Genomic DNA, 9,388 nt, shown 5'->3' with positions numbered 1-9,388 from the left:
GCTGAAAGTTGACCATTGTTTCTACTTGACTTTTCTGCCCTGAAACAGAGTCTTGAAATCCTGGATAATACAAAAAATCATACAATTTTCTCTGGATGTTTGATTATGGGAATATTGTTTCTACACTGAGAGAGTGACACGTTCTTTTTTTTTGTTATTTAGTTTTTATTTCATAATCATAAACTTAACTCTACAATCCACCTAGGCATGGAAGGGAACAAGGAAAACATGGAACCCCTTCCCTTGGCTAGAGGAGGGAGTTCTCTCCCAAAGGGAACCCAAAGGGAACTGCAGCGAGAGCACAAAGATTATAGGCTACTGTGAGCAAATGGGGTGGAGGGGGCGTTTCCTGAGTTACAGAAGGAATGGTCTGGTGGTTAAGATAAAACCCAAGTCAAACTTATTAGAGCTGTTAACAGTCAGCAGTGGAGATCTTCTTATTGGTCTTGCCATTCCTGGACCCAAAGCACTCCATGGCCTCCACAATGCTCATGCTTTCTTTCACTTTGCCAAAGACCACATGCTTGCCATCCAGCCACTCAGTCTTGGCAGTGTAGATGAAAAACTGGGAATGGTTTGCGTTGGGTCCAGCATTTGCCATGGCAAAATGCCAGGACCTTTATGCTTCAGGATGAAGTTCTCATCATCAAATTTCTCCTCATAGATGTACTTGCCATCAGTGCCATTATGGCATGTGAAGTCACCACCCTGACACATACATTCTGGAATAATTCTGTGAAAGCAGGAGCCCTTATAACCACATTCTTTCTCTCCAGTGCTCAGAGCATGGAAGTTTTCAGCTGACTTTGAAAACTTGTCTGCAAACAGCTCCAAGGAGGCACGGCCCAAGGGCTCGCCATTCACGGCAATGTGGAAGAACACGGTGGGGTTGACCATGGCTGATTGTTTGGGGCTCCTGGCAGTGGCGGCGGCCGCTGCAAAGCCGAGACTGACATTTTCAATCATGTTTTGGATTTGTAAATATAGAAACAATGTTCGTAATATAGTGTGCTTGTTATTTAGTAGTAGAGCTAATTAAATAGATTTTGTTTTTAGTCTGGAGATAGTATGGTAATCAGGGCTAGACAAAATTTTGACTTGAAGGAGAGACATCTGATGAGAATGAAGGGGGTGCCATGGCCCAGGAACAAGTCCCTTCCTGTGCATGAGTCTGTTTTTATTGGGTGGAAGGCATCCTTGGGACTTGCAAAAGAAACAAGGGAAGGAAGGCAATAAGAGTAGGGGAGGAGCAGAGGGGATTACTGAATTGAATTCCCATTCATATCTCCACAATTGAATTCCCAAACAACAGAGGACCATTGCCCTGATATAATTCAAACTTCAGAATTAAAAATGTTTTTTTAAAATGTCATAAACCAGTGGTTCTCAACTGGAAGCAATTTTGCCAAAGTCTGAAGGCAGTTTTGGTTGTCACAATGGAGGGGAGGTGTTATTGGCACCTAGAGGTTAGAGGCCAGGGATGCTGCTATACATCCAACGATGCACAGGACACTTCCCTCTACAAATAACCATCCAGGCCAAAATGTCATAGTGCTGAAGTGAAGAGATCCTGAAATAAGCCATAGTCATATTTTTAGCAGGCACTATGGGTGTGACTATTGCTCTGTTCAAAGTGTGTTGACATAGGAAGTGGTTATGGTAGATCATTTTTTCTTGTCATGTTTTTCTCCCTGTCTTCTTCCTGTAATGAGAGGCAGTCTTGTAGGGGAAAAGGCATCTACAAGCTTTAGAGCTGCTGGCTCTGTAATGTGATTATCAACAGGAACCTATTTCATGGGTAGGTGTGAGGATTAAATGTGATCATAGATATTAGAGGTACAGAGTAAGCACAAGTATTAACTGTCATTTCATCAGTAGAGAATGTTGGAACAGTTGGCCTCCATTTTTATTGGAATAAAATGGAGATAGTGGTAGCTTGTAGAGTTACAGTGAAGATTAAATATTAAGTGCCTAGCCAAGTGTCTGGCACAAATAGACTCTCAATGCATAATAGTTGCTATTGCTATTTATCTTCATTATTCACTTCCAAAAATATATCTATGACCATAGTCAAAGGAAGATATCACTGGAAGCAGTATGGGGAATAAGAATGTATAAACTGAAGTCAGTGAAACTGTGTAGCTTTGAATAACTTGGACTCCAGTTTCCCAGTTGAGCCAGTCTGCAGTTCTTATGAGTGTTATGTGAAATAGTAAATATGGAACACAAATTCAGTTTTTAGAAAATGTTGGTTTCCCCTTGTGCCATGCCAAAGGGCCTTCATTTGTAGTTTCTGAACTAGAATATTAGCCTAGGATCCCTTGAAAGCAGAGCTTGAGATAAAAGGCTTGTGCGTGAATGTTTTGAAATGTGACTCCACGGAGCAGAAATGAAGAACAGGGAAAAAGGGAAAGGCAGAAGAGAAGGTGCTAGGGAGACGTCACTGCCCAGATGATGGTTTGGACTTTCTAGGAGTCCCAGAAATGCCTTCGTAGGGAAAAACGGAGTGAGCATTCCTCCATCAGCCCTTGTTCCCACTGGCCAAGAGTGAGCCCAGTAGTCCAGTAGTTCTGGGTGCACATGCATGAACGCCAAATGGGTTCTCTTGGTCATGTCATGCTGTGGCATCAGGCAAGTCCCACTTAGGAAGGAAGAGTTCCATGCTGGATGCCTGAGGCTACGTTCTGTCAGATCACATCTGAGTGAAGCTGATCAAAGCTGGGTAAAACTGTTCCCCCAGCAGAGGCTGCAGGAAGAGATGCAGCCAGGTGGGTTTGAAGTGCTGCCTGAGAGGTGTCCAATACAAGGATTTTTCAGGTTATCCCCCTGTTATATGTTGTCAAATTCATATGGAAAAAGTTCTGTGAAAATCCTCGGAAGCAATGCACCATGCAAACAATTATTCTCTGAATTAGTAAAAAAACAACAGCAAAATACACTTTAGGCAACAGAGTTAATATGACAGAGTGATATTTGTTTCATGTTTCATCTCATGATAATAGTTTAAAAGTATTACTTATATTGATGCTCAAGCTTCACATAAGTGCCTGATCTGAGTTTTATAATACATTTTAACTTACAAGTTAATATCATAAATTGTATTTTCATTTGAGGCAACTTCTTATTCTGCCAGTTTTTTTTTTTTTTTTTTTTTTTTTCCCCCCAAGAGACAAGGTCTTGCTGTATAGCCCAGGCTGGAGTGTAGTGGTGTGATCATAGCTCACTACAACCTTGACCTCCTGGGCTCAAGTGGGCCTCCTGAGGAGCTGGGACTATAGGTATGTGCCACCACATTCAGCTATTTTTTTTTTTTTTAAATTATCATCCACACAGAGTCTTGCTTTGTTGCCCAGGCTGGGCTCAATCTGTTGGCTTCAAGCAATCCTCCCACCTTGGCCTCCCAGAATAACGGGATTACAGGTGTGAGCCACTGCATCTGATGTTTGTCAGTTTTGAAACAGTTTTCAAGTCAAAACAATACTATTTTGACTTGGGATGAACACTCTGTTGTTTTAAGGTGCAGTCTTCAGTCTACTCCAATCTTACCTGTGTCTCCATGACTCAACTGAAAAAGATAACTCTTACAAAAGTAATCAGTGTCCTCCATGTTACTAAATGCAATGAACACATCTCAGTCTTCATCTCATCTGGCTTTTTGCAACCAGAGACTATTGCTTCTTTTTCCTTCTTGACACCTTGCTTTCCTGCTTTCTCCCCTACTTCTTGGGCTATACCTTTTAATTTTCTTTTGCAGGTCAATACTTCTAATACTAACCATTAAATGTTGGAATTCCTCAAGACTCAGGCCCTTTTATTTATTTTTATTCTACTTCCTTTTCTAATGATTGACATGCAAATGCCAGTCCAAATACCAACTATACACCAGTGCTTCATAAGGATTTTCAATCACTCTTTACTCAATATCTCCACTTAGATATCTCAATGGCACATTCAAACTCAACACATCCAAAACCAAAGTAATGATATTCTCTTTTCCCTAAACCAGGTCCTCTTCGATTGTTTCCTCCCTTGAAAAATGGCGTCGCCACGTATCTTGCCCTGGTTAAAGACCTGGTGTCATCCTCGACTGCTTCTTTACTTTCATACTTCAATTCATTGTCAGGTAAGATCAACTTTATTCCCTAATTCTCTTTATATTTGTGCAATTCTCTTTACCCTGGTTCCAGATATTACCAACTTTCTAGTGGACCTCTCTCCATGTCTACTTCAGCCTTCCTCTAATACTTGGCATGTCTGCATCTTTTCTGGGCCCCTTCCTGTCCATTCTCCACATAGCTGCCAGAACAATCTTTCCTTTTTTTTTTTTTTTTTTTTTAATATAATTTCAACTTTTATTGTAGATTCATGTGCAGGTTTGTCACATGGGTGTAATGTGTGACATTGAGGTTTGGAGTATGAATGATCCTGTCACCCACATAGTGATATAATATGTCCCCCTCTCTCCCTCCTGCCCAGTAGTCTCCAATGTCTATTGTTCCCAACATTGTGTCCATGAGTACCCAATGCTTAGCTCCTACCTGTTAGTGAGAACATGCATTTTCTATTCCTGCATTAATTCAGTTAGGATAATGGCATCCAACTGTATCCATGTTGCTGCAAAGGACATTATTTATTTATTTATTTATTTATTTATTGTTTAGCTGTGTAATATTTCACGGTGTATATGTACATTTTCTTTATCCAGTTCACTGTTGTACATGTTCTTCATCTGGTCCATAGGTTAATCCCATGTCTTTGCTATTGTGAACAGTGCTGTGATGAACATACAAGTGCATGTGTCTTTTTGATAGAACGATTTATTTTCTTTTGGATACATTCGCAGTAATGGGATTGCTGGGTCAAATGATAGTTCTGTTTTAAGTTCTTTGAGAAATCTCCAAACTGCTTTTACTGGGACTAAACTAATTTATATTTCCACCAATAGTGTATAAGTGTTCTCTTTTCTCTGCAGCCTCACCAGCATCAGTTGTTGTTGGTTGTTGTTGTTGTTTTTTGACTTTTTAATAATAGCAATTCTGACTGGTGTGAGATGGTATATCCTTGTGGTTTTGATTTGCATTTCTCTGAAGATTAGTGATATTGAGCATTTTTCCATATGTTTGTGGGCTGGTGGGCTGTGTGTTTGTCTTCTTTTGAGAAGTGTCTGTTCATGACTTTTGCCCACTTTTTAATGGGGTTGTTTTTGCTTTTTGAATTGTTTAAGTTTCTTATAGATGCTGAATATCAAATCTTTGTCAGATGCATAGTTGGAAATATTTTTTCCCATTCTGTAGGTTGTCTGTTTACTCTGTTGATGTTTTACTTTTCTGTGCAGAAGCTCTTTCACTTAATTGGGTCCTACTTGTCAATTTTTATTTTAATATTTTTTTTGAGACAAGGTCTTGCATTGTCACTCAGGCTGGAATGCAGTGGTGTAATCATAGCTCACTGCAGCACTGACGTCCTGGGCTCAGGCATATGACGTCCTGGGCTCAGACGTCCTCCCACCTCAGCCTCCCAAGGAGCTGGGACTACAGTTGTACACCACCACACCAGCTAATTTTTAAAATATTTTGTAGAGATGTGGTCTCACTATGTCACCCAGGCTGGTGTCAAACTCTTGGACTCAAGTGATCCTCTTGCTTTGGCCTCCCAAATGGGTGGGATTATAGGCATGAGCCACCATACCCAGCCTGCAATTGCTTTTGAAGACTTAGTCATAAATTCTTTCCCAAGGCTGATGTGTTTTCTAGGTTTTCTTCTAGAATTATTATAGTTTGAGGTCTTATATTTAAATCTGTAATCCATCTTGAGTTAATTTTTATATATGATAAAAGGTACAGTTCCAGTTCCATTCTTCCACATATGGCTAGCTAGCTATCCCAGAACCATTTATTGAATAGGAGTCCTTTTCCCATTGCTTATTTTTGTCGACTTTGTTGAAGATTGGTTGGCTGTAGGTGTACGGTTTTATTTCTGAGTTGTCCATTTGGCTCCACTGGTCTATGTGTCTGCTTTTGTACCAGCACCATTGCTGTTTTGCTTACTGTAGCCTTATAGCATAGTTTGAAGTCACGTAATGTTACACCTCTGGCTTTGTTCTTTTTGCTTAGTATTGCTTTGCATATTTGGGCTTTTTGTTTGCTTGTTTGTTTCATATAAACTTTAGAATAGTTTTTTTTCTAGTTCTGTGAAAAATGATACTGGTAGTTTGATAGAAATAATGTTCAATTTGTGGATTGCTTAGGTGATATGGTCATTTTAATGATATTGACTCTTTCAGTCCTTGAGCATGGAATGTTTTTCCATTTGTGTCATCTTTGATTTCTTTCATCAGTGTTTTGTAGTTCTCCTTGTAGAGGTCATCACCTCCTTAGTTAGATGTGTTTCTAGGTATTTTTATTTTTTATGTGGCTATTGTAAATGGGATTGCATTCTTAATTTGCCTCTTGGCTTGAATGTTATTGGTGTGTAGAAATGCTACTTATTTCTGTACATTGCTTTTGTATCCTACAACTTTATTTGAGTCGTTTGTGAGTTCCAGGAGCCTTTTGGCAGAGTCTTTAGGGTTTCCTAGGTGTTGAATCATATTGTGCATAACTAGAGATAGTTTGACTTCTTTTCCTATTTGCATGCCTTTTATTTCTTTCTCTTGCCTAATTCCTCTGGCAAGGACTTCTAGTACAATGTTGAACAGGAATGATGAGAGTGGCATCCTTGTTTTGTTCCAGTTCTCAAGGGGAAATTCTTCCAGCTTTTGCTCATTCAGTATGATGTTGGCTGCGGGTTTGTCATAGATGGCTCTTATTATTTTGAGGTGTGTTCCTTCAATACCTACTTTGTTGAGGGTTTTATCATGAAGAGATGTTGAATTTTATCAAAGGCTTTTTATGGTTATCTATTAAGATGATCATATGGTTTTTGTTTTTAACTCTCTTTATGTGTTGAATCACATTTATTGATTTGTGTATGTTGAACCAACCTTGCATCCTAGGAATGAAGCCTACTTGACTATAGTGAATTAACTTTTTCATATGCCACTGGATTCTGTTTGCTTGTATCTTATTGAGGATTTTTGGCACCTATGCTCATGAGGGACATTGGCCTGCAGTTTTCTTTGTTTGTTGTGCCTTGGCCAGGTTTTCGTACAGGGTGGTGCTGGCTTCGTAGAATGAGTTAGGAAAGTTTACCTCCTCCTTGATTTTGTTGAACAATTTCTGTAGAATTGGTATCAGCTCTTCTTTGTACATGTGGTAGAAATTGTCCAATCAGGGGCTGGTTTTGATTGATTCATTTTTTTATTATTGATTTAATTTTGGAACTTGATATTGGTCTGTTCATGGTTTCAATTTCTTCTTGATTCCACCTTGAGAGATTGTGTGATTCCAGGAATTTATTCATTTCCTCTAGATTTTCTAGTTTGTGGGTATAAAGAAATTCATAACAGTCTCTGAGGGTTTTCTGTATTTCCGTGGGATTGCTTATAATGTCACCTTTGTTGTTCTGATTGTGTGTATTCGGAGCTTCTGCTTTTTTCTTTGTTAATCTAACTAGTGGTCTATCAATCCAGTTTATCCTTTTAAAGAATCAACTTTTGGTTTCATTTATCTTAAGTGTGGATTTTGGGATCTTGATTTCCCTCAGTTCTGCTCTGAGTTATTTCTTTGCTTTTGCTAGCTTTGGGGTTAGTTTGTTCTTGTTTTCCTAGTTCCTGATTGTGATGTTAAATTGTTAATTCAAGATCTGTTTAACTTTTTGAGTTAGATGTTTAGTGCTATAAACTTTCCTCTTAACACTGCTCTTGTTGCATCCCAGAGATTTTGGTATTTTGTCTGTTTTTGTTTATTTCAAAGAATTTTTGATTTCTTTGTTAATTTCATTTTTGTTTTTGTTGAGACAGGGTCTCACTTTGTCACCCAGGCTGGAGTGCAGTGGCACAATCATGGCTCACTGCAGTCTTGATTTCTCAGGCTGAAGCAAGTCTCCTACCTCTCAGCCCCCCATGGAGCTGGGAATACAGGCATGCACCATCATGCCTGGCTAATTTTTGTATTTTTTTGTAGAGACAAGATTTTGCCATGTTGTCCAGACTGGTCTCAAACTCCTGGGTTCAAGCAATCTATCTGCCTTGGCCTTCCAAAGTGCTGGGATTACAGGCATGAGCCACTACACTTGGTCAATTTGGTTGTTCACACAAAAGTCATTCAGGAGCAAATTGTTTAATTTCCATGTAATTGTGTGGTTTTGGGAAATCTTTGTGGTATTGATTTCTATTTTTATTCCACTGTGGTCTGAGAGTATGGTTGGCATGATTTCATTTTTTTGAATTTATTGAGAACTGCTTTATGGCCACACATGTGTTTGACCTTGGAGTATGTTCTGGTGGCAAGTGAGAAGAATGTGTATTCTGTGGTTGATGGGTGGAGTGTTCTGTAGATATCTATTAGGTCCAATTGTTAAGTGTCAACTTTAACTCCAGAGTTTCTTTGTTAATTTTCTGCCTCAATGATCTGTCTAATGCTGTCAATGGGGTATTGAAGACCCCCACTATTATTGTGTAGTTGTCTAAGTCTTTTCATAGGTCTAGACATAATTGTTTTATGAATCTGGGTGCTCCAATGTTGGGTGAGTGTATATTTAGGAAAATTAAGTCTTCATGTTGAATTGAACTCTTTATCATTATGTAATGCCCTTCTTTGCCATTTTCTTTTTACTGGTTTAAATTATGTTTAAGTATCATTTATTTGATATAAGAATAGTGACTCTTACTGTTTTTTGTTTTCCATTTGTGTGATAACTTTTTCTCCAATCTTTTACTTTCAGCGTATTAGTGTCATTATATGTGAGATGAGTCTCTTGAAGACAGTAGATAGAAAAGACAGTAGATAGAAGGGTCTTTTTTTTTTTTAATCAAAATAAAAAAATACATTTTTAAAAATGGATTTAGACTGTTTACATTCAAGGTTAATATTGATATGTAAGATTTTGATCCTATCATGAAGTTGTTAGATGGTTGTTTTGTAGTTTCTGTTGCATGCTTACCTTATGGGGTCTGTGGGCTATCCACTTGAGTGTGTTGTTTTTGTGATAGCAGGTATCATTCTTTTGTTTCCTTGTTTAGAACTCCCTTAAATATCTCTCGTAAGGCTGGTCTAGTGGTAATGAATTCTCTTAGCATTTGTTTGTTTGGAAAATATTTTATTTCTCCATTTCTTAGGAAACCTAATGTGGGATGTGAAATTATTGGTTCGAATTTCTTTTCTTTAAGAATGCTGAAAATAAGACCCTAATCTCTCCTGGCTTGTAAAATTTCTGCTGAGAAGTCCACTGTCAGCCTGATGCAGTTCGTGTTATTTGCAATCTTACCTTTTTCTCTAGCTACCTTTTT

At 38.6% G+C, this 9,388-nt stretch overlaps 1 pseudogene; it reads right to left on the bottom strand.

Moving 5' to 3' along the window:
• Nucleotides 1-403: 403 nt before the first annotated feature.
• On the bottom strand, nt 404-897 carry LOC140712312 (peptidyl-prolyl cis-trans isomerase A pseudogene; annotated as a pseudogene).
• Between the last annotated feature and the right edge of the window lie 8,491 nt (nt 898-9,388).

This window comes from Chlorocebus sabaeus, chromosome 8 (assembly GCF_047675955.1).
Source record: "Chlorocebus sabaeus isolate Y175 chromosome 8, mChlSab1.0.hap1, whole genome shotgun sequence".
NCBI lineage: Eukaryota > Metazoa > Chordata > Mammalia > Primates > Cercopithecidae > Chlorocebus > Chlorocebus sabaeus.
Note: the sequence above shows the minus strand (reverse complement) of the source record. Positions and strands in the feature narration are given on the sequence as shown.